The sequence below is a fragment of the Schistocerca piceifrons genome, chromosome 11 (assembly GCF_021461385.2).
Source record: "Schistocerca piceifrons isolate TAMUIC-IGC-003096 chromosome 11, iqSchPice1.1, whole genome shotgun sequence".
NCBI classification, from domain to species: Eukaryota; Metazoa; Arthropoda; class Insecta; order Orthoptera; family Acrididae; genus Schistocerca; species Schistocerca piceifrons.
Genome location: NC_060148.1, coordinates 107,782,478 through 107,807,286, shown reverse-complemented (window position 1 = coordinate 107,807,286; position 24,809 = coordinate 107,782,478). Strand labels below are relative to the sequence as shown.

The following is a 24,809-nucleotide window of genomic DNA, read 5'->3' as shown; positions in this document are numbered from 1 at the left end:
TCTCTCTCTATCTATCTATCTATCTATCTATCTCTCTCTCTCTCTCTGTCTGTATCTCTTTCTCTCTGTCTGTATCTCTCTCTCTCTGTCTGTATCTCTCTCTCTGTATATCTCTCTCTGTCTGTATCTCTCTCTCTCTTTGTATCTCTCTCTCTCTTTGTATCTCTCTCTCTCTCTGTATCTCTCTCTCTCTGCCCCAGTACTCATCACACACACGCAAACCACACACACCACTAACGCCAAATGCAATTGAAGCTCGCGCGCCTCACCCAGCAGAACACGCTACGAAACAAACGAACGCCACACAGCCGCAACAACACGTAATGGCAGCGAAAACTCCGCCCATGTTTTGAGTAATCGGAAAAACTGCATTGCCACGCGAACACAGGCACATAAGTAAGCCTATTTACTTCGCCAACAATACAGGAAAACGTACCACAACTTATCCTGCCTTGGGCATGGATGTTTGTGATGTCCTTAGGTTAGTTAGGTTTAACTAGTTCTAAGTTCTAGGGGACTAATGCCCTCAGCAGTTGAGTCCCATAGTGCTCAGAGCCATTTGAACCATTTCGTACCACAACTTCAAAACTGTAAGTTACGGAAAGAAAAGGCGATACAGTCTTATTTCCGTTCGTAAATGCATAACAAACAGAAAATAAATTACGTTTTGCTGTTAGCAGTTGACAAGTTGTATATTGTGTAGCAGAACAGCTGCCAAAATAAGTGGACAATAATATCATGTAACGTATGTTACTCATGATTACACCCACTTTTCGCCAATTAAGTTATAAATGCAACTTTTACATAATGCTGTAAACGACACAAATATTAATATGTTAAGAACAAATTTACAGTTAAAAATAGAAATAGAACCCACTGACTAAAGCACAAAAGTGCTGAAACATGTATGGGTGAAACAAAGAAAAAAGGTGCCTTGCATAAGGCGGAGCTTCTCATCCCATTTTCTTAGCAATCACGGAGACAAGAAGAAGAGCTGCACCACAAGATCATTATGTGATACTTTTCTTACTGCGTGTCAGATTATACCTCTTAATCAGTACATTACAACATTTTAGATGTTTAAAGTCGGCCGAAGTAACCGAAATACGGAAAAATAAATTGCAACCTGCAATCGCCCTCGGCTTGCGGGGGGGGGGGGGGGGGGCTGGAGGTCCAGCGTTCCAGGCAGCCACGGCTGCTGGACAAGAGGCAAAGGCGTAGGGCGCCGTGTCGCACTGAAACTCACTCTGTCCCAAGTGCTGACTTCGATGATTTTCGCATACTTGCGTTCCACGAACACTGGTTGTTTCTTTGCAGTGACGTAATCAGGAACGCGTGGTTTCCGTGTCCGACAACTGTGGCACGAGAATTCTGTTGGAATCTACACGGGCACATCGAAACACCGCCCAACTGATTGTGGGGCCGTTTTCCGTTCGTTTCGCGTTATTCTCGCTCAAGTTATCAGCGATTAAACGACTGTGACGAGGCGATAACGAGTAATAAAATAGTAAACACTCGACACGCTAATGTAGCACACTATTCACCAGTCGAACCGACCCTAATTTTTTAAGGTAAGACACGGGAGGAGTTTCTTGACGTTGCTCTGTCGCGAGTCACGCGACAGACGAGAGAAGAGCGTGCAGAACAACACCCGCCGCTTCCGAGTAATCCAGCGGAGCCCAGCCGCCCAGCTGCCCGCCTCACCTTCCTCTGGTGTTGTCGCCGAGCGGCAGGACTAGACGGACGGCAAGCTGCTGGAAGCCCGGCTGCGCCGTCAGAACTGGGCCGCCGTCCAGCAGCGGAGCGCCGCCTCTCCAGCGACTGTTCCAGAACTGGCGGGGCGGCGGCTCTGACGTCACGAGACCCCCCTTCCCCCTCCACTGCCGCCGCCGGCCGTGGCCTTCGCGCCTCGTCCAGCTTTTTATTTCTTTTTTTCCGAGAAGCGAGCACACGCAACGCTTCCTGCCGCAGAACGCCGCATTCCGAATAAACAATTCCGTCCGCCGTTTGACTCTGCGACCGCTCAGCCTCGCTCACTCACGAGACTGAGATCGTCAGCGCCTACTTTAATACCTCGAGGCCCTACTTTGCAATTTAATGCAAACCGTGCTCTACACAGTCCACCCCCCTTTTTGGTCAATACAGAAATTACCTACACAGCGCCGTATGTGTAAATCGGATACGATCGTCAAGGCTACAGCAATTCATAGATTCAGAGTGTATCCTTAAACACATTACATGCACTTCCGGCATTACAAGTCCTTTTAACTCTAAATGGTCGCCGCTTGCATTTCCCACAGTTATTTTGATTACAGTCTTGCACAGAATGCAGCACATAGCGTAATTAATTCGTTTGATCCGGCCGTTCATTTTAGCCATTCAATTGACTGTGTACTGCTCTGGTATCCATGCAAGAGCTTAAATTTCTCTGTCTGCTCCCTTGTGGTGAGCCAAGAACGGCGGCGGCAACGGTTATTTTGTGGCAGCAGTATCTGCAGTAACCGTCATTTCCGCACAGCTTATTTATCAAAGTTTGTAATAAGAGGGCGTTACCTGTGCCGTCATTGGCTCAGGCAATTGCCGTATCCGGTTTTACACTATCGGCGCTTTGGTGCCACATTTACTGCCTTTATATCGACACTTAGGTCCAAAGAAAAAAATCCACCAAACACTCAATATACCTGCGCAATTTCTTACAAAACAACAACGCAAGAATATCGTTATACCAAAACGCCATCTCCACAAGCTGAGTCTTAGTCTAGCGTCAAACACCAAGTTTAATTTCTGCCACTTCAGTCTTAACTGCAGTACGGTCAACAATGTAGGTCACCACACGAAAGTGTTAAAGCCGTAGTAGTTTTGTATACTCCTGTCTGAAAAATTTAGTTCAAGAAAAGCCACGTTTATAAACTTTTGCATCAACTGGAAACAGTGAACTATTCGTCATGTAAAGAGTGGGTATTGCATCTCATACTGTGAGAACGCACCCTACCACACCAATTACTACACTTTTTTCAAGACCTTCCCAGTGACCTCTGCTCGTGTTGAGACAGTATTTGACTGCCGTGTCCTCTACAGAGTCCTGACTACTGGACCGACGTAAGGGGTCGTGGGTTCCCTCCCAGCAGTTGCTTTCCTGCTCAGAAATCCGCGCCCCGCCGTGGTGTGTCAGAACGTGGCGGTATCTGCTGGACCGCGGCCACACAGGACGGGTCTGGGAATTATTTTTGCATTCTTCATTATTATTCACTATCGTTGTTGGTTCGAGTATTTAGCTTTGCTGCCACTCGTTCTCGGCCGACGATAAACTGCTACAAAGATAATAAACCTCAAATGAAGATTTCATTAACAAAAAAATTAAAAATCACCTCCCTCATCTTCATTTCAAGTAAACACAATTTTTCCCTCATTAATCTCGAGTCCAATAGAAAAAACTTAAATTAACATTTTTAAAGACACCTAGGAAACAGATTACAAAGACGATAGTAATTCTCTTTTAGACGCATTAGAGAGTAACCGTCCACAAATACAACTTGCATGTTTTACGTCTATCTAGGTGGAAATGATCGCTTGCATATTTTTTATGTAAATAATAGAAAGAGCAAATAATCTGTACAGCCAACAGGTATAAAGAAATATGCAACACTAATTGTCTTAATACGAAAAGAAAAAGAAACAGCTGTTTGAAACTGATAAATACGGAAACTAAAATCGCACCTCTGACTTGGCAATTAACTTGTTGGCTTGGAGTTGGAAAAATGTACAAGACAAAAGGAAGAAGGCATCAAGGTCGAGGGCATATTTTATTGAACTGTCAGTAGAACAATATTTGATATCACGATATTTGACTAACTATTCAGCATTTCTAACCGTAAACAAACGAGTGACTGAATCATTCGTGAGTGGTAACGAAAATTAGTTACATTATCTGTACAAGCCAGCGCTATAATGACGGACCAACTGTCCTTAAAAGAGCGTCACATCACCAACTGTGGCATTTCGAAGCTTTTAATCGGAATATTACGCAAGGAAAGGAACCACACTTCAATGATACTGTAAGTGGACTAATGGTCGGTAAGACGTCAATTACAAGTTATTGAATACCAACACTCATAGCTCACCACACGCTAGGTATTTGTGTGTTACAAAACACTGGTACATAAATCCCTCAGCATTATTTTGCAAGAAGAATGAAGCCATTGGTGCAGTGGTTTTTCATACTCGAGTCTGCACAGAATGTACTTCTAGATCTAATTTTGGAATTGAAAGACTTACACGCAACCTCTTAACGCTACCTGGATCTTTGTATATGGACACGTCAGTGAGAAGCGAAATTGCGCAGGTTGCATGTACGTACATCATTAAACTGTGTACCACAAAGGAGTAATATGGGTCCGATAAACGTAAGCATATACTCACAGTGTACGTACGCAATCGTTGATTGCCTACGGGAAGATTCCCGACAGTAACGTACACTGTCTATGTACTGATATTAAAGTAGTGCATTAAGTGTAAGCACAGTGTGGTCAGGAACTACCGACGTGGGAGTACATTCTGTGAATTAAATATCAGGCACTGCAGTGATTAATTATAGAGACACAGAAGTACTTTGATTGTAAACATTGTCACGGGTATCCTTGAAGGCAGATTGTGTGTTCTGAAATTATCTCGATCATTGAAAGAATTCGTAAATACAATTTTGTCAAGAGATCTGAGTAAAAATCAAAATAATTCTTGGCCCTACATAGTACCAGCAAGCAGATCGAAATCACCAGTTGATTCGCTCAGTGGCGTTACCGGCGTAGGAACAAAGGACGATAGATAGAAGGCGGAATACAGAGATACCATAAATCAGGGGCGGGCAGGAATTCTGCACGTGTGCGGTGCACATGCACGTGTGCAGTTAACAGGTGTTCTGCGTGCACACAGGGGCAAGCTGGCCACCCGCTTCTCACCCCTCCCCACCATACCGTCTCACCGCTTCTTCCCCTGTAATGCGTTTTGTTTCCTGGCCTGTTTTATTAAATGGAGGAATAAGGTTAGTAGGAGTGTTTGAAAGTAATCATGGTTTGAAAGAGTACCTATTACCTACGATACGTTTTGTTTAATTATCACAGGTGGAGTTTACAATACGTTTAATGTCTGGAACAAAATTTTTACATACAGACAAACGCAAACAGTTACGTAAATTTTCATTACTGATGTTTGCTCTTAACCGAGACTTATTAATTTTCATAACAGAAAAAAATCTCTCACAAAAGTATGTCGAGCCCAACATCTATCTTCATGGCTTCACGATGGAGACGAGGAAACTCTTGCTGTGGAAAGTCGCGATAAAGATCTATTACACGTCTTGCCAAAAGGAACTTGTCTCTCAGACGAGAATTACACTGTAGATCTATTAATTCCATTTGCAAACTGAGATGAATATCATCTACAGAAACCAGATTCTCTCGAGAACTATTCAAAACCTTGGCATAAGTGTGATATATCCCCAAATCGCTTGAGAAATTCCTCTTTTATTGCACTAAGAACGGCAACATACTGAAATTTATTATAATGGCGTTCAATATTAAACTTCCGCTCACCAGCGAGAATACTGTCACATATTATACATTTCCAATTTTCACGTTTTTCCACAGAGAACAAATGATTCTCCCATTCCTTTTTAAAAGATAGCAATTCTACAATTCTCCGTTTCCTTGATTCACTCTGCATTTTCCGGTTATTGAAATACAACGTTCACTACGTAGTGGTCACTTCGCTTCAACGTTCGCAGCTTTTTAGCCTGGCACTACACTGCCGCAACCTGCCGGCTGTCGCCACAGCCCCGGTCGACGCCTGCACGCGAGCAGCACACGTGCAGCGCTGTGCGCTCATGAGCCGCGTGCAACGTTTGCCCGCCCCTGCCACAAATGAATGACTCGTTTCCCGAATTGTAAATTTTCCGAAGTATTACGTGTACAAATATGATTGGATGGCATTAAGAATTCAGCGCCTTGCCAAAATGCCGACAAGGCAAGGGGAGACTTTTCGCGTGTTGGGAGATGCGAGGTATCTGACCAAATGTGGCAGCTGCAGCCGTTGAGGGGGGTGAACGAGATTTTTGTACGCAATCCAAAAAAGTCAACAGCAGGCACAAGCCGCCAACTCTAAATACCGCAGCAAAGTGTGTGGAAGACCGTGCGTCAGCGGCAACACTTGGGACCACACCGTCTGCACCTCGCACAACAAGTAAAAGCTGAATGTTATGGCCGGCGCCTTCAGATTTGCGCCACAGTTGGGGATGGGCATTTCGCCCCCATGCTGATATTCGGCAACTAAGCAAATAACACTTACCTGGAAAAGTTTATCTGCGCAATGTGAGAGTGTGGCGTACTGAAAGTCCTCATGAAATTGCCTCTCTTGAACGACGTCCGCCGAGGGTTAATGTTTCCTGTGCAGCGTCACAGACGGATCTGAATGCGCCGTTTTTATTCTGTAAAAGAACTATGGCGAGTACCTCTTAGTTCTATATGTTGCAGTTGTAGTTGTTTCCACAACTGAGTCCGGATTCAGGAATTTCATGTTCCAACGAGACAAGCCACCCCTTATGGGAGCATCGATGTCTGTCGCTACCTAAATGACGAACTTTCGCATCGCTGGACTGGCCGTAGGGGTGGAAGATGATGTGGCTGTGTTCGTTTGGATGGCTCAAATGGCTCTGAGCACTATGGGACTTAACATCTGAGGTCATCAGTCCCCTAGAACTTAGAACTACTAAAACCTAACTAACCTAAGGACATCACACACATCCATACCCGACGCAGAATTCGAACCTGCGACCGTAGCAGTCGCGCGGTTCCTGACTGAGCGCCTAGAACCGCTAGACCACCGCGGCTAGCTGTGTTCGTTTGGACCTCTGGGTCGCCTGACGTAACGCCTTGTGACTTTTTCCTTAGGGGGTTCACTGAGGGCCGTGTCTACGTGCCGCCACTGCCGAGAACACGGGAACAGCCCAGACAAGGCGCCAGTGTGTGTGTGCTGGCCACTGGCAGCGTGCTGCTGCGTGAGGTACGCAACGATCTTGGCCACCGCTTGCGTGAGTTTCGAGTCACCACAAGGGCACTCGTAGAGCACTGGTTTAGTGAAAAATGCGATCTTGGTCAGTTTACGGTTACGTTCACGCATCCATCGTATTTCTACAGGCGATATTTCGCTAAATATGGATATCTGAAAACGAATTAATAGTTTACAGTATTTTCCAAGTTATTTGACAGTGGAGGATCGTAACATGGCTCCTCCTTTCAGTCTTCCCACTAACGCCGAAATGGCAGGCGTTAAGTGGTTGCGGAATACAGATTCATCTGAAAACGCACACCGGTGGAGAGGCATGTGGACCGCGTGAGGTACCCGCAGTGTTCCACAGGGGCTGTGCGGCAGAACTCGCTCCCGTCGCAGCAGCCGTTCACCGCAGGTCGCTGGCACCAGGCGACTGAGGAAACTCTGGCCACTCCCGTTCCCAATGAAGGTCAACGGGCAGATCAGAACAACGAGTCTGCAGTGCCGTCCGTCCGGAGTCCTTTCGTGGCCCGTGTCGGCGCTCCATGTCGACATCCTGAAGACTACGTGGCAGCCACAGCGGCAGACATGCGGGCCGCACCCGGCTCTCTTGTGTGCCGACATACAGGGCAGGCGGGTGCGGGAGTTGTCCCGCTGCCGCAGGGAAAGAGGTTTGCGAGCGGTTACCCTGTTACTGTCTGGTCGCGTTATGTCTTTCGACTCCTCTGCAATGGCTGTTTGCAATGGTACACAATAGTTATCAAGCTCCGCTGAAAAACTGTTCTGTGTCCTAATTCCACAGCTGTAAGTATTTATTATGCAATCAGAACATTCGCAACACTGCCCACTATAACTAAAACCGCTGCTAGATTAGTTTCAGTCGTTGTGGACGTCCTACTGGAGACGTTTCTCTACTGCCGTACACTCAACATGGGTGAAATTTCTAGTATAAGCTTATCGAGTAGTTCCAACGATGACGTCCATCAAAGATACACCTAACATACATACATGCATGCATGCGCTTATCTTCTTTTGGCGTGACCAGTGTGTGTGTACTGTGGCACCAGTAAGGATATTTCGTATCAAAAACTTACGTGTATTTCATCATGTAACATACAGCAAAGTCGTCAGATGAAACAATCATATAATTTATGCCAGATCACATTTCCTACATCTACATGAGTGGTGCAATTCACTCTTTAGAGCCTGGCAGAGGGTTCACCTAATTACATTCAGACTTTCTTTTCTGTTCCACTTCCCAGTGACACGCTGGAATAATCAACACTTAAAATAGGAGAAATGAAGAGTTACCGTCGAAAGATTTTTAACACGAATAATCTCACTATGTAGGTGCCAATTAGCAAAATGTTTTCGCATTCGCAGGGCGAAGTTGGTGACTCATATTTCCTGAAAAGATCTCGCCGCAACTAAAAACGCTTTCGTTTTAATGATTGCCACCCCAACTCGCGTATCATACGCGCGACTCTCTCCCACAGTTTGGGTTAATACAGTTTTTTCGATATCCTTAGTTAATCAGATCCGGTAAGCATCGTTTATAGCGCACCAAAACTCCAGGAGATGACGGACAAGCGTAGTGTAGGCAGTCTCTCTCGGTCTAGCTCTTTAGACCTATTAGTTCCACTAAGTGTTCCGCCAATAAAATGCAGTCCTTGGTTCGCCTTCTCCACAACATTCTGCATGTGTTCGGTACTATTGAAGTTATTCCTAACTGCAATTCCCAGCTATTTATGCGAATTTACTGTCTTTAGATTCGGGTGGTGTACTGTATAAGTAATTTAGTCGGTTGTGTGGATGACGTCACTCTTGTCATTATCAGTTCCCACTATCCGCACCAACGGGTCATCGTCCCCCATCATCTGCACACAATCTAAGATCGCTGCTCTGATTGTGTTCTGAACTATTTACGCAGATCAGGATCAGCGGAGGGCCTCCAACACGTCCCTTATTTATCTCGATGACTTTCCTTGAGTTACTACGAACTGTGACCTCTCTGGCAGTAATCACGGATCCAGTCCCAGAACTGCGAAGACACTCCATGGGCACGCCGTTTGATTACAAGTCCCTTATGAGGACCGCTGTCAAGAACATTCTCGAAATTCACAAACATGGAATCAATTTGAGAGCCTCTGTCGACAACGCTCATTACTTCGTGCGAGTAAAGAAAACTTTTCCGAATCCACGCTGAATGTATGTGTCAACAAATCCTTTTCGTTGAAGTAATTCATGTTCGAACAGGGTATATGTTCCAAAATACTACTGCAAGTCGACTCCAGTGATATGCGTCTGTAATTCATCGCATTACTCCTGTTTCATTTCTCGAGTACTGGTGTGACCTGTGTGACTTTCCAGCCATTAGGTACGGCTCTTCCATAGCGCAAGCGGTTGTATGGGGTCGAAGGGACGTGTCTTGATGCTAAAAATTGACTTTGACAAAATAGAATATTCAACAAGTGACGGATTAATAGTCTCAAATATCATTGTACTGTAATGTTACGCAACAATTTCCGAAGCAAGCCATCAAACTGGTAACTATCTTACAGCGTCACTGAATACGCCTGTAAATATGGATGTAAAGCTGGGTTTACACTAGCAAGTCGCTTGCAGAAGTTATTGCTGCAAGTTATTGCTAGCCGCTTGCATCCGTGTTTACACAGCAGCGCAAGAATTAAGCAAGATTTTTCCGCAAGTTCTTTGGCAAGAAACTTGCGTCAACAACTTGCTGATACTGTTTACATATGCTTTCAGTATCACTATGAGTGTCAGCCGAAGTGTAAAATGACAAGTAGGCGGGTGAGATATGCTGCAGCTCTTGTAATTGTAATGCAAAACGTGAAAAAGGAAAATAGAAGTATAGGGGTTAGAGAGTAGATAATGAGAAGATCGCAAAATGGTGCCTGTAATAACCTTTTGCAAGAACTTAGTATCGAGAGCGTGGATACTTTTGAAAACTGTTGCAGAATGTCCTCAAATGATCTGGAGTATTTGTTGATGTTAATAGCGCCCGTCATATTAAAACGAGACACTAACTTCGGTACTGCTATTTCAGCAAAGGAACGTTTGCTAGTCACGCCATGATTTATAGGTACCGGTGAGCTACGAATAAAATAGGCATTTCATTTATTTATGTGAAACATACAACCAAAAAAAGTTTGAATTTTGAAATCTTTTCTTCGTAGGAGACTCATACAACTCCCGAATGTATTTCTTTCATATTCCCGTCAGCACGATTTCTCTGGTCGTGCCCGATGTATGTAGAGCCATTTTTAACGTCTCGAAAAGGGAAAATTATTTGAAGGTATGAGAAAACAACAATGAAATTAAATTTTTATTGAAATAAACTGCATTTTACAGAATGATATGCTTATAAAAATGTTTTTTTTTTCTAATTCTCATAAAATGGACAGTAACAAGCTAAGTATATCGAACATGTAATAATTACACATCGTCTTTTTCTAGACTCCTAAAACAACAAGCGAGTGGATGCAGGTGGCAAAGGGGTTGTGTCTTCAAGTTATGCTACTTTCTATATACTTCTTTTATAGATGGGTCGAATATCGACGAGATTTCATTTAATGCTCTCATCTTCTTCACTCTATCCTTAAAGTCTCAGTTATGCACCAAATCGGCGTGCAGAGTGTCCTGTGTGCAGCAGTCTGTGAATTTTGGAGTCAAATTCAGTCTACCAACTTCACAGAAACACCGGTACTATTAACTTCTGCTGCCATTTTAAGTCAATAATGTGTCGAAGCCGTCTATCCACACCCCCCCCCCTTCCCCCTTTCCCTTCCGCATTTCCAATAGAAAATCGGTGAGCCCTTGTCTCAGAATGTGTCCTGTCAACTGATGCCTTCATCTAGCCAGGTTGTGCCACAAATTTCTTTCCTCGCCGTTTCTATCCAGTACCTCATTAGTTACGTTATCTACTCATCAAATCTTGAGCATTCTTCTGTAGCACTGCAATCCAAAGCCTATTCACTTCTTGTTTAAATTGTTTATCATCCATGTTTCACTTCCATACATCGCTACACTACAAATACCTTCAAGGAAAGACTTGCTCATACTTTGAAAGGGTACAGTACCGCCCGACATTGAAAATAGGAACACCATTGTTCGTCATTCTTGTCAGTACAACATATTTTTTTCTAATAATAACTCAATTTCAATTAATACAGCGAAGCCGAATACCAGTGTGGGAAAGAATGACAATTTATTTATTTAATTGATCACATGTGCACTCCCACAAAATTAATCCCTGCATCCAGTTTGGTGAGATCTGTGAAATGAATGAATGTACGGTCGTCTGCTAACCGCAGATAGTGAATGTGAATAGATGATCATCTTTGAGACGATCCTTTGGCCACCTTTGGTGGAACCAAAGAGATGAAATTTACCTGAGCTTTGAGCGCCTGAAATGTGGCTGACCAATACGGTAGCAAGGTGCTTCCCCACCTCGACAGAGGTGCGAGAGGACCTGGAGAACGGCCATGTTTCAGGACTCTGCCGCTGGATCTTGTGCTGTTAAGACCTGTCTTAGGTGTGCTCCGTAAAGAGAAAAGAGTGGAGACATGGTATGCATGTGAAATACTTAAGAGTAGTTTGGAATAATAATTTCTCTGTTTCAGGAACTTTTGTGGGGAGAATTAAATGTCAGGCAGGTAATATTAAGGGGATCGTAGTAATCTTCGAAAGTGACCAACGGTCACAATGAAACCAGGTGTAGCAACAAGTTGAAATACTTCCGAGTGCTTAAGTTAAGCTGAATTAATAGCGTGTGTACTATAAGTTGGAAATATTTAAGAAGTGGGATGTGCAGGACTTGAAATTAGAGACGAGTACTTCCACGTGGTGAGTACTGTGTGAGTCTCAATCTGTGTATGAGACAAAGGATAAAGAGAAGTACTCGTCCATGGTATCAGTTGAGGACTCGCGTGTGTGATGAATATGTTCTTAATATTACTTTGCGTGTTATGTTTCCGTGTGACGCTTGATTCAAACTATAATACTCAGAGAGAAGCAAGGTGAGTCAGCCGTCTATCCAGCAACGCCACTTTGCTTGCATTGCACAGGAAGGCGTGCATATATCCTCCAGTGTTCATAGTAGGAAAGAAAAATTACGAAGTGGGGCAGTGTCGTGTGAAACTGGGATAAATACTAATTGAAGTGGGAAAGCTGAAAGTGATGTGATTTTAATGTTGTGAATATTCCTTGTGCTGTATTCCATGTTGCAGTGTGGTGTATGTCATGTAATTTAAGTATGTGTGGTTTGCACGGGAGAGTAGCAAGGTAGTTTCAGAGGTAGTGGGTTATGCATGCTCCTTTTGTACCGCTCGGTCTGGAGGATAGTCTCGTGATGATGGTTGTGAGAGTCGAAATGTGAGATATAGCAAAAGATCCACCATCCTATACAGAAAGTGCACTGTAGCGTTAAATAATTACAAGACCATAAGATAGAGAATCACCAATGTAAAGCCATGCCGACTGGGCGGAATTTCTCATGTGTTATTGTTGTAGGTGATAGAATTTGTGTGTTTAGGTTATAGAATTTGTCGGAATTAATAAGATAGTGAAAAGAAAAAGATTGGTGGCCTTTTCCTTCGAATAGTATGTTGTCATGATAACCAGGATTTATAAGGTGTGCGCCATTCATATTCAGTGCGATGGACACGTGTTGATCAAAGCCGTTAAATAAGAAAGAAAATGTGGTATTCCCAGTGTGTGGTGAACAGTCAGAGTTGTATAAATTATTAATAGTCAGATGTGCGTTATCCGTTTCCGTTGGTTAATATTCAAACAGGAGAATCATTTGTAATTTAATTGTGAGTACTAGAGCTCATGTTACTTGATAAATAAAAAAATGAATCCACTCGCTTGGCAGACCACTCATCTTGCAGGCCTGACTGCTTGATGCCACAGTATGAGCAAGGCATGTGGGTGCCTCTCAACTTAAATTTATATTTGAATTTTAAACATTTCTCTTCAGAAATACTATTTCTGCCGTTACCAATGTCCATTTTTTTCCCTCTACACGGTCCACCGTCAGTTATGCGTAAAAAGCAAGACTCGTCTACTGCTTTTAGCGTCTCATTTCCGTATCTAATATCCTCAGCATCGCGTAATTCAATTCTGGTACATTCCATCGTTTTTGTTGTACTGTTCATTCCATTCAACTCCTCTTCCAAGTCCTCGGCAAACCTCAAAAACTTTAATTTTGTTCCATCAACTTTAACTCCTTCTCCACATTTCTTTACTGACTGCCCAGTGCAAAGACTCGATAACGTAGACTAGAGGCTGTAACCTTGTCTCACTCCCTGCTCAACCACTGCTTCCCTTTCATGCTATTCAGCCCTTTTAACTGCTGTCTGGGTTCTGCACAAGCTGTAAACAACCGTTCGCTCCGTATTTTACAGCTGCTGCCTCCATAGTGTAAGAGTATTCCAGTCAACACTTCTGAAGTACAAAAACGCCATAAAAATAGGTTTGCCTTTCCTTAAGTAAAGTCATAGGGTCACTGCTGTCATGTTCCCACAATTGTCAGCAACGCAACCTGACCTTTCCCGAGGTCAACTATTTCCAGTTTTTCCATGCTCCTGTAAATAATATGTATCAGGATTTTACAACCATGGCTCACTAAACTGATACTAGTTTGGTAATATTCACACCTCCCAGCACCTGTTTAGTTTGGAATGGAGTTATTGCATTTCACCATCACGGCATAGAAAAGTGGATTACAGAGGGAAGGCCGAAATACCGACTGTCTTTTTCCGAAACTTGTTCACCGACGAATATTGTCAGTAGTTCCTCCTCTAACCATCGCACGAACGTCAAAATGACGAATTGAAAGATGTGAGCATGTCATGTCATAGAAAGGCAACTTGCGTCAGCTAAGAGATAGAACGCTGCCAGCTGGTCCCGGCGGAGGTTCGAGTCCTCACTCGGGCATGGGTGTGTGTGTGTCCTTGGGATAATTTAGGTTAAGTAGTGTGTAAACTTGGGGACTGATGACCTCAGCAATTAAGACCCATAAAATTTCACGCACATTTGAACATTTTTTTTGAGAACCCTGTTGCACATTTTCCGACAACTGTTTTGGGCGACACAGAACGGAAATGTTTTAGACGCTGTAGCTACCAAGGCACCTGACGTATCGGCACTGTTAAGTATGGAGACAGGGATTGATGATCATGATGTCGACGTAGGGGCGACGGTTAAGAACCCAGTAAGTCCCTCAGGAATGTTAGGAGATTACGTATGATGGAAAGAGCAGATAAGCAAGTGTTCCTATCTTGAGACAATGAATGGTCATCATTTTGATTCCATATGATAGACGTAAAGGAATTATGGACAAAGTGTCAAATGACTGTAAATAGCGCTCTGGAGCAATACGAACTGAGTGAATCGATTAAGGACGGAGAGGATTGGTTTACTAACAAAATTTCGGAAAATGCTGAGGGAGCAAGGATTATTACAGTCTTGCGTCAAGAAAGAAAGCTGAAACGTCGCCAGGGAAAAGTTAATGGAAACTCGTGTGCTAAAAACATCAAAGCACGAAGCATACAACTTCCACCATCATACCTCATCTTGCCGAGTACCTGAGAGAATTCTGGTGCTAGAGAAAGTTCTAGTCTTGCATAGTATCACTGAGCGGCTCAACGGTTTCCATACAGTCTCTCGTCGACGAGCATGTTGTGGCAATGAAAGGCAACAGGAGAAACGCTCAAGTTTCCGAGTTGATGTGTGCTGACTGGTTCCACCAGCAGAGGTGTTCTGAACACCTCACAGGGTGCGGCTGGACTCCACAGAGCAGGCCGCTGGCCGCGGCGTGCAGACTGCGCATGCGCGTCACAAGAAAGCTGCCACTCGCGGCGCGCGTCAACATTGATTTACTCTGTTCCGCACTGAGCAGACACTTACACTGAACGTATTTCGAATACTTTTAAGTACTATCGACAACGTGGAACGTAGGAATTTAGATTATAGTCGAGGCGATCGAAAACTATCCTTCTTTCCAAAGCGTGACGAGGAAAAGGGGTCAGATTTACACTCAGGCGCCAAGGAAACTGGTATAGGCATGCTATTCAAATACAGAGAGATGTTAACAGGCAGAATACGGCGTTGCGGTCACGAACGCCTATACAAAATTGTGTGGCCCAGTTACATCGGTTACTGCTGCTACAATGGCAGGTTATCAGGGTTTAAGTGAGTTTGAACGTGGTGTTACAGTCGGCGCATGAGCGATGGGACACAGCATCTCCGAGGTAGCGATGAAGTGCAGATTGTCACCTAATGGCTCTGAGCACTATGGGACTTAACTGCTGTGGTCATCTGTCCCCTAGAACTTAGAACTACTTAAACCTACCTAACCTAAGGACATCACACACATCCATGCCCGAGGCAGGATTCGAACCTGCGACCGTAGCAGTTGCGCGGTTCCGGACTGCGCGCCTAGAACCGCGAGACCACCGCGGCCGGCTTTTAATGATCTACAGCCCAAATCCCGTATCATTTCTGTGACACCCTCTCCCATATTTCGCGATAACAGAAAACATGCTGACTTTCTTTGAACTTTTTCGATGTACTCCGTTAGTCCTATCTGGTAAGGATCCCACAGCGGTAATCTAAAAGAGGTCGGACAAGTGTAGTGCAAACAATCTCCTTAGTAGGTCTGTTACATTTTCTAAGTGTCCGGCCAATAAAACGCAATCTTTGGTTAGCCTTCCCCACAACATTTTCTAAGTGTTCCTTCCAATTGAAGCTGTTTATAATTGTAATACCTAGGTCCAAAAAATGTTCAAATGTGTGTGAAATCTTATGGGACTTAACTGCTAAGGTCATCAGTCCCTAAGCTTACACACTATTTAACCTAAATTATCCTAAGGACAAACACGCACACTCATGCCCGAGGGAGGACTAACCTCCGCCGGGATCAGCCGCACAGTCCATGATTGCAGCGTCTCAGACCGCTCGGCTAATCCCACGCGGCCAATACCTAGGTACTTCGTTGAATTTACGGCTTTAAGATTAGACTCATTTATTGTGTAACAGAACATAGCGAGTTCCTTTTAGCAGTTATGTGGATGGCCTGACACTTCTTGTTATTTAGGGTCAACTCGCACTTTTCGCACCATTGAGATATCTTTTCTAAATCGTTTTGCAGTTTATTTTCATCTCCTGATGACTTTATTTGCCGATAAACGACAGCGTCATCTGGAAACAAGCTAAGACGGCTGCTCAGATTGTCTCCCAAATCATTTATATAGATACGGATCGCCAAAGGGCCTATAACACTACCTTGGGGAACGCCAGAAATCACTTCTGTTTTACTAAATAACTTTCCGTGAATTCCTACGAACTGTGTGACCTCTCTGACAGGAAATCACAAATCCAGTCACATAACAGACAATATTACATAAGCACGCAATTCTACTACGAGCCGCTTGTGTGGTACAGTGTCAAAAGTCTTCTGGAAATCCAGAAATACGAAATCGATCTGAAATCCCTTGTCAGTAGCACTAAACACCTCATGTGAATAAAGAGCTAGTTGTGTTTCACAGGAACGATGTTTTCTACACCCATGTTGACTGTGTGTCAACAGACCGTTTTCTTCGAGGTAATTCATAATGTTCGAACACAATATATGTTCCAGAGTCCTGCTGCATATCGACGTCAACGATATGGTCCTGTAATTTAGTGGATTACTCCTACCTTTCTCGAATATTGGTGTGAACTGTGCAACTTTCCAGTCTTTGGGTACGGATCTTTCGTCGACTGAACGGTTGTATATGATTGTTAAATTTGGAGCTAATGCATCGGCATACTCCGGTAGGAACGTAATTGGTATACAGTCTGGACCAGAAGACTTGCTTTTATTAAGTGATTTGAGTTGGTTTACTACTCCGAGGATATTTGCTTCTACGTTACTCATGTTGGCAACTGTTCTCGATTCGAATTCTTTTGTGAAGGCATTTCGGAAGGTTGTGTTTAGTAACTCTGCCTTGGCAGCACTGTCTTCGATAGTATCTACACTGTTATCGTGCAGAGAAGGCATTGATTGTTTCTTGCCGCTAACACACTTCACGTACGACCAGAATCTCTCTGGATTTTGTGCCAGATTTCGAGACAGTTTCGCTGTGGAAACTGTTACAAGGATCTCGCATTGAAGTCCGCGCTAAACTTCGAGCTTGTGTAAAAGATCGCCAGTCTTGGGGATTTTGCGTCTGAGTTTAGCACGTTTGTTTCGTTGTCTCTGCAACAGTGTTCTGGCCCGGTTTGTGTACCAAGGAGGATCAACTCCGTCGTTTGTTAATTTATTCGGTATGAATCTCTTAACTGCTGCCGATACTATTTCTTGGAATTTAAGCCTATCTGGTCTACACTTGTATTATTAATCTGGAATGAGTAGAGATTGCCTCTGAAGGCGTCAAGTGAATTTTTATTTGCTTTCTTGAATAGGTATATTTTTCTCTTATTTTTCGAGGATTTGGAGATTACAATATTCACTAATACCTGAATCGGTTTTGATGCTCGTTATTGACGTAACGAATGGTGATGCTTGAAGAAAACTGAAACACACCACGAAAATCAGAACAGTTTATTTTCTTAACTGACCAGATACTAAATAATTTATGACCAAATGGACCACATACGCGACAGCAAAATTTTTACGAACCGCTTTTCGCCAACAGAGGCATGAATGTACTGGGTGTTTATAAATAACGCCATCTAGTCATGGAGGTCCAATGTGGGCTGTAATTGACGTGTAACAACGAAACATGGTAGATATGCTATATGAAAGCTTATCAGGTGCGTATCTCTCGCTGTGCAACATCTCGCCGAAGTCTCCGGTGCTCATACTGAAGGAAATTGTGCAAGTGGTGGTTAATAATAAAATCAACGTTCTGCGTTCCTCAACTTGTTTCGCCCTTGCTCTCCACGTTCCGTTCCCAATCCATTACTCGTAGAAACATTTCCAAAATTGGAAATAATTTCTTTCCAGTGTAAATCAGTTCCCCATTGACGCAACAGTATAGCTACCGATCTTCGCGGCCATACGACAGCTGACGGCCCACGCCGGACCTCTGAACGTGTGAGTGTGGCCACCCAGTGGGGGAGCCCCGCGACTGCCTCAGCCTCGCCACCGTCTCCACCTGAGTGGCGTCTACTGCCCGCCCAAGTACCGTGTCAAGCACCGCACTGAGGAAAGTTACGCAGCTGTCACACACTTTGCCCGTGGACAAAACACCTAAAGAATTAAAAGCACCAAGAAACACTGTACACACTCCTAAGACGTAACTGATCTTAGTGCTCCATTACGGGCAATCGATGTGTGACTCAAAGCGTGGATTCCACACATTCGCGAGTAACTGGCGGCCTTTTTATGAAACTGTTTTTCTGCTGCGGCTACTGTTCATCCGTCAACGTCACATTTCCCCACACTTCCACACAACTAATCTCGCTACACACGAGACGTTTTGGAGAGGTCTTTAATACGGTGTGCATCAATTGCGTTGCATATTTTCTGATAGACCAGTATAAATACGAAAACCACCACACAAACTTCAACGTCAAAAGAGTGAAAGCAATTTGGAGCACCGATATCGGAGTAATTATTATTCACAGAATTCGTGCGACTTATCAAATCATCCTGTCCCTGCGACAGGGAAGAAAACTTCGAAAACCGGTACATCAACACCGATTGTCCAAATTGAAAATTATATAGTTGTGGTACTCAAATTTGCGTTTTATGGCGATGTGCGCTCTAACTGATACACATTTTCAGCACTGCGTGAGTAAGACGTTAGTGCCTGCGCGTAATTCCGAAACTTAACATCGATAATGGGTAAGGCTTCATTAACAGGAAGTGGCTAAACGAAGTATGTACTATAGGTTTCAGTCAAATATAATTAGCAAATCTCTCTACAAATGTTACCATTCTGACGTGATTCACTCCTCTGACGGAAACTGACAACAGAAATCTACCTCCACGTTCGGTACTATTGCACTGGAAATGAGAAATTAAATCTCTTCTCTACCGTCGTCAATAGCCTGCACACAAAAATTTACACTGCACTTTAAATCGTGTCATTTGAACCTCAAGTACAGAAGTTGGTGACAGTTTCACAATCGGTAATATTCATTCTTTCGTCACTTACGATGCGATTGATGCGCAAGTACGACAAGACGGGCAGAACACCAGGCTCTCTTACCAGACAAATATTAACACGAGAACGGACAGACAAAGCGCTGCAGCGTCGTGTAGTGCAGAAAAATTGTGGTGTGTTATCGCTTCCCTTTCATTAGTAATCTCAAACTAGGAGACATGACGTCACAGAACGATAAACAATACGAAAGGTTTACTTCAAGAGGCTCAAACATTAGGATAAATTCTCAAGAATTCGCCAACTACCAATCAAATCTTCGCCTCAGTCTAACCAGGATATTAAGCAAAGCAACAGATCGCTCGCGCATCGCAACCTCAACTCCAGAGAATCGTAAAAGTAGTGAAATGAACGCGAGTGCTGCGTTTCATGGCCAGGAGCACGTCGGCAAGGCGCCACGTGTTGTGATCCGCGAGTGGACTACACGGTATTCGGAATGCCCATGCGCAAAACTTCCGACGCCTGATTACTTTGCAGACGAATTAACGTGTGTAAGACTTGATGTTAAGCCTGTAGGCGAGAAGTAGTTTAGGGATAGTTTGAAATTATTCTTAACGTGTTTTCCAGGTCGCCAAAACAAAAGCCAGTTTTTCTCGCGGCTAAACGTGTTGACGTAATATCTGTACAACGACGTAATTTTGCCAACACTTCGTATGGGGTGCGTGGATAATGTCAGCAAACTGTTGGCAATATAGGGTCATTTCCAATGAAGTAATAAACTAAAACGTTAAGTCTGATGCCGAAGGTGACTGGATAACCGACGAAATGTGCTACTTCACGTGTGTGTGTGTGTGTGTGTGTGTGTGTGTGAGAATAACTGCCGTCATTCTGAAAGACTGGCTGAATAACGTCCGCGTATTTCACCGCCATGAAATACGTCACCTCGAGACACACCAAGTTACCGTCATACTGTGTGAAACCCGTAATGTCAGATTAGACCTCTAAATGAGTACGGTAGGACAACATTTTAGATGTTTAAAGTCGGCAAAGGTAAGCGAAATATTGAAAAACAAATTTTTGTCATCCGTGCAAACCGCTAGCTAGGCAAGCTGTAGCCGACCTCCAGTTCCAGGCTAGCGGTCCAGTGTTACAGACAACCACGGCTGCTGGAACCAGTGGCAGCAGACGCCGTGTCGCCATAGAACTCACCCAGTCACAAGTGCCGAGTTTGATGGTTTTCGCAAACTTGCGTCCTACGAACATAATCAAGAACGGGAGGTTTTCATATTAAGTACCTTTGGAACGAGAATTCTGGAGAAATCTACACTGGCGCATGGAAATACTACCCGACTGAATGTGGCGGTATTTTTCATCCGTTCTACATTATTCTCGCTCAAGTTTTGACGGGTTAAAAGGCAAGGCGATAAATAACCAGGAATAAATTACTGAACACTCAAAGCAACCTAACACCGTGTTCGCCGTCGCTTTGTTCGTAGCCATCGTGATTTTTAAAAGTAAGACAATACATTAGGGACAAACCACCCTAAAGCGTGCAGAACATTGGCAGCTTCCAGAAATTCCAGTAACCAGCAGCAGGCCGCCTTACCTTTCTCTGGTGTTCTCGCCGAGAAGAGAGATTTGCAGAAGCTCTGAAGGCAGGTCTCACGCTCCTCTCGCCTCGGCCGCTCCCTCACAACTGGGCCGCACAGACAGCCGGGGCGCGCGGCTGACCCCACCCGGCTCTGACGTCACGGGGCGGCGTTGCCAGCTCGGCCCGCGGCAGGCGAGGGAACGGCTGCGGCAGCGCGGGCGAGGCGTCGACGTCGGTGTCGGCACGGCCGGACCTGCCTGCTAGAGTCCTGCATGACCGAGTAGGCGAGCACGAAATAAGAGATGGGGCGAGCACACCCTAACTGGATAGGCTGCCCGCACTAGTTGTAGCGACCGAGCATAGAAGCCGTGACCGGATACGTAGCACGTAACTGCAAACACATTACACGTGTCATTATCCGTGTGAGACTGCAGCCAGTACGGGCTTCTCATTTGTGGTGTGTCTCTCCCTGTAATCATGCAGCGCGAGGAACCCAGTGCAGTAAGACGTAAGATTGAAACCAATGTTTACACATTGAAGAAACGGGAAGGTCTCAAAAGTCAAGTATGGAGTACATTTCTGTTGGTTGTAGACGAAAACAGTGCATCTACTGGGTACGTATCAAGCATAAACTGCTCAACATTATTGTGTTTCGAGTGGGGAACCACTCATCTAAAGAAACATAGTTGCAAGAAACCTGAGAAAGATACAGCTCCTTGAGGGACACCGGCAATAATAAAAAATAGTACTACAGCAAAGTGTGTTGCAATACGTGCTAAAGATATCAGTCCTTTTAAGGCTGTTTCCGGTGAAGGTTTCAGAGAACTAGGCCAAGAATTAATACATCTAGGTGCGCATTATGGAAAAGTTAACGTGGCAGATGTCATGCCACATCCCTCTACTATAAGCAGACATGTCAAAGAACAAGCTGATGCAATAAGAAACAGCATAATCCCTTCTGTTATTGCGGAAGTTATTAATAAGACATGTGCTACGACAGTTCATATGTAGACTGATTCGCGTAATCAGGTGCACTATTTGACGCTTACAACACATTACATTAACACAGACTGGTCTCTTGTGAACAATGTTTCATTTACAATAAAATTCTCGGACGTTAAGAGGACGGGAGTAAATATTATGAAAGAAATTGAAGGTAGGATGGCTGATTGGGACATTTCGCCTGACATGTCGCACAGTTTTGTTTTTGTCTCCGACCAGGGTGCCAATGTACGTAAAACACCTCGTTTTTACGGGAACGTTTCGATGATTTCCACATCAGTTCTGTATTACTTGTTTCTTTTGTTTGTTATCATAGATGCTTCAAGTACTTTGTCATCACGAGCCAGAAAGAGATATCGTTTCAAGGAATGGAGGAACAACAGATCATCCGCAGCAGATGAAGTAGATCTCTGCATTTTAATGCACCCCGGAGATGATGATGATGACATCTTAAAGTGGTGGAGCAGACATGAAACAGATCTGCCAGGCCTGGCTGCAGTTGAAAGACGTATTTTATATATCCTAGCAACAGGCGCACCTAGTGAAAGATGCTTTAGTAAAGCCGGCATGTTACTAAAATATGGCCACGCCAATTAAATCCGGAACGCGTTAGTGATTTACTGGTGATCAACAATAACTATAGAGAATGAGATTTTCATTCTGCAGCGGAGTGTGCGCTGATATAAATTTCCTGGCAGATTAAAACTGTATGCCCGACCGAGACTCGAACTCGGGACCTTTGCCTTCCGCGGGCAAGTGCTCTACCAACTGAGCTACCGAAGCACGACTCCCGGCCGGTGCTCACAGCAAAGGTCCCGAGTTCGAGTCTCGGTCGGGCACACAGTTTTAATCTGCCAGGAAGTTTCAACAATAACGTCAATTTTGTTTCTGTTACAAACAAGTGAAAAGTATGACAAGTTACGTCTGTAAATGTTTAATGTTCTTTGTATGCTTTCTTTATGATGATGGTTGTCTTCTAGATTAGAGGGACAGCACTTACTGAATGTTTCCTGTTAATGAAAGGAAAAATATATCTTCTGTTCGGAAATGAAACTCGTCTTCTATCCTCGACCGTACTGAAATATCATTTAACTTAACAAGTGCTGCATGAATGTTGCTGTGCCACGTACCCGTTCTTGGAAGCGTTACTTTTGTATTAAAAGAGAGAGGGATAGAGATAAACACATTGTGTGTGTGTGTGTGTGTGTGTGAGAGAGAGAGAGAGAGAGAGAGAGAGAGAGAGAGGCTTTGGATTTGTACAGTACAGTGCAGTGCAGAGAGCCGGGGCGAGGCGAGGTGAGACGTCAGCGGTGACCGGTGATGCTCGGTTATCCGCGTGTCCGGAATCCGGACAGCAGACAGGGGGCGAGTGCGTGGCCGAGCCGAGGCGTGTGGGGCCGGACACGAGCGGCTCGGTCCCCCCGTCAACAGGCGAGTCGTGGCCGGTCAAACAATGAGCGTTGCAGCACTCTACAGCCTGCGTCCCATCCACGCCACAGGCCGTTCATCTCGTCCCGCGCTATACAGCTGCTGACACAAACCCCCTCCTACATGGGGCTCCCAAAACCGGGTTTCGTGAACCGATTACCAAATACCGCTTCCGGTGAACGCAAAGAGGGAACGAAGACGCTGTATTTTGGTCACGGGATGAGGACGGGTGTGAACAGATGATTTCCCGTCGTCGTTCTCACTGCCAGTGACTTATGCGCGAGCTTCGTCATTCGTCTCGATCATTTGCTACCCCAGAAGTGAAGGACGGATGTAACAAGTTGTCGTTAAAGAACGTTAAAGTGCTATCAATGTTCAATTGTATTCATAGTTACGGATTAGCTATTCACTGTTGTATGACAAATTTGTAGTAGATGCAACCGAGGTGGTGGTGTTAAGTTCCTATCGGACGAAACTGCTGAGCTCGTCGGTCCCTAAGCTTTACACACTACTTAATCCAACTTACACTAAGTTACGCCAAGGACGACACACACGCCCCTCGAACCTCCGACGGGGGGAGGCGCGCAGATGCAGCCGACACTATGTCTTCAGACTGTTAGGGACAACAGTTAGAAGTAGCCGTCAGTTGCAACACGGGGTTCGGCAGGCTCGCTTTAGTGCCCTCCATTGTCTGTTGTTTGTTGCATGTGAGGGAAACTCGTGCCCGTTTTGTACGAGGAGAAGAAAGTGTTCTTCCCCTAAAACCATGAAAGGAGAGTTCCCTGTCGAAGTAAACCACGACTGTACGAAGGTACAATGTACGCTCTGTCGTTCAGTATTTTTCATTGAACATGGTGGACGTGTCGACAAAACGTAACACATAAATAAAAAGAAGCGACTGATCGCCGTTTCTGCGAGAATTTCTGGCAGCACAACTTTCTTTTTAAGTACGGATAAACTACAAAGAGAGGAAGACTTTGGCGCATCAGGTTGAAAATGTTAGCGGTGGAAAAGTTGTGTGCTTGTAGGTGAAGCCAAGGAAAACTTACGGCCACTTACGTGACACGTTTTGACAGTCGAAATGACGCACAGCCAAGAGAAGTAGCGTTCTTTGTGTTGACCTATAACAATGAAGACATGAGACGTGGAAAGAAACAATGCTTCACGGTGCGATTAAAGGAAAGTAACGGAGAGTTTTTAATTTGTAATTACATAGCCCGAAAAAGTACTTTGGTTTTTCTTTTATCCGTTAGTCGTTTTTCATTTCGTTCTTTGTAGAGTCTTTTTCTGTGGGACAGTTTGGCGTATCAAAGTGAAATTTATGCCACATACTACAAATAGAGGAACAGAAACGTATCGCTGCGGAAGAAGTCCTGCTTGGCTTCCATACCACAAAACACAATTGTTCTTTCCGTTCAATGGACAGCACCACTGTTCTCGTCAGAGGGCAGTTTGAGAAGAAATTTGAATGTTCTAAGACAAAGTAGGAGTCGATTTTAGTGAGCGTTTTAAAAATGCTAAGTGTTTGTCTGTCATGTTGGATGCACGAAATCACGAAAGCTTAAAGTTATTACTGCGAAAGGTGTGCAGTGCAAAGTAATTTGTCTTCCGAACACCGGTGGAGAAACGGC

The 24,809-nt window shown here is 44.4% G+C and overlaps 1 non-coding gene across 1 annotated transcript; it reads right to left on the bottom strand.

Annotated features, from left to right (window-relative positions):
• Positions 1–22,459: 22,459 nt before the first annotated feature.
• Trnap-cgg lies at positions 22,460–22,534 on the bottom strand. The gene has a single exon. It is a non-coding gene; the product is annotated as a tRNA-Pro (tRNA).
• Positions 22,535–24,809: the final 2,275 nt, after the last annotated feature.